The following is a 1,021-nucleotide window of genomic DNA, read 5'->3' as shown; positions in this document are numbered from 1 at the left end:
TGTTCAGCCTGACGGGAATTCAGAACGAACAGCACGGCCTCGACTGCTGGCTCGGGACAGGGGTCTCAGGGGTCCCCTCTCTCCAGGCTCCCCCCTCTCCAGGGCCCAAGGGATGGGGACACGAAGGGGTCCCAATGGAACCCCTTTCCCGCTGTCCCACCTCCCCTTATCTCCCCTCTCCCACCCCCTTCCCATCGTTCCCCCCAAACCCCGGCTTCCCCCCAGTTCCCTTTGGAGGTGACCCACCCCCTTTCTTGCTCAGTTTGGGGTTCTCACCCGCTCTTTTCTCCCTCTCCCCTCTTTCCCATCGTGTCCCCCCCACCGCTCACCCGAGACCGCCTCGCGGAACGAACAGGAGGAGGAGCCGGAGGAAGAGGAAGAGGAGGAGGAAGGGGAGGAGCATCGCCCCCCCCCCCCCGCCCCGCATCACGTAGGTGACCGGGGGGGAAGGAGCTCGCCCCAAATATCTTGGGGGTGTCTGTTTGGTTTTTTCCTGGGGGTCGGTTGGGAATGTTTGGATCTTGCAGGACCCCAAAGCTGAGCCGCAGATGGGGGTCCTGGGGGTAACTGGGAAGGGGCTTGGGGGATGTTTGGGGCAACTGGTACAGACTTTGGGGGGTCCTGGAGGCAACTGAGAGGGAGTCTGTGGGTCTTGGGGGTACCTGGGAGGGAGTTGAGGGGAGCCAGGAGGGGGACTAGGGGTATGATTTGAGCAAATGGGGAGGATGAGAAAGGGGTTTGGGGGCTCCTGGGCAGTCCAGGAGGGGACTGGGGGAGGGTTTGGGGACTCCTCAGGGGACCGGGGACAACAGGGAGTGTGGTTGGATGGTGCTGGAGGGGCTAGGAGGGGGTTTGGAGATTCCTAGGGGAGCTGGGTAAGGACTTGAAAGAGGTTTCAGGAGTCCTGGGTGGGCTGGGGGCAACTAGGATGAAATTTAGGGGGTCGTGGGGGGGGTCTGTGAGATGTTTTGGGGGCTCCTGACCCCCCCGGGCCCCCAGAGATGCTGCTGGACACCACCCA

General features: G+C 63.0%; 1 protein-coding gene across 3 annotated transcripts in view; it reads right to left on the bottom strand.

Annotated features, from left to right (window-relative positions):
- LOC108509748 (zinc finger protein 239-like) overlaps positions 1 to 360 on the bottom strand; it is a 5,140-nt gene extending 4,780 nt beyond the window's left edge. Inside the window, exon 1 of one of the 3 annotated variants that reach the window (XM_017839320.1) lies at positions 330 to 360. The gene's annotated coding sequence lies outside the window, so the exon portion shown is untranslated. The other 2 variants (XM_017839318.1, XM_017839319.1) reach the window with 2 other exon arrangements.
- Between the last annotated feature and the right edge of the window lie 661 nt (positions 361 to 1,021).

The sequence above is a fragment of the Lepidothrix coronata genome, unplaced genomic scaffold (assembly GCF_001604755.1).
Source record: "Lepidothrix coronata isolate B3197 unplaced genomic scaffold, Lepidothrix_coronata-1.0 Scaffold398, whole genome shotgun sequence".
NCBI classification, from domain to species: domain Eukaryota; kingdom Metazoa; phylum Chordata; class Aves; order Passeriformes; family Pipridae; genus Lepidothrix; species Lepidothrix coronata.
Note: the sequence above shows the minus strand (reverse complement) of the source record. Positions and strands in the feature narration are given on the sequence as shown.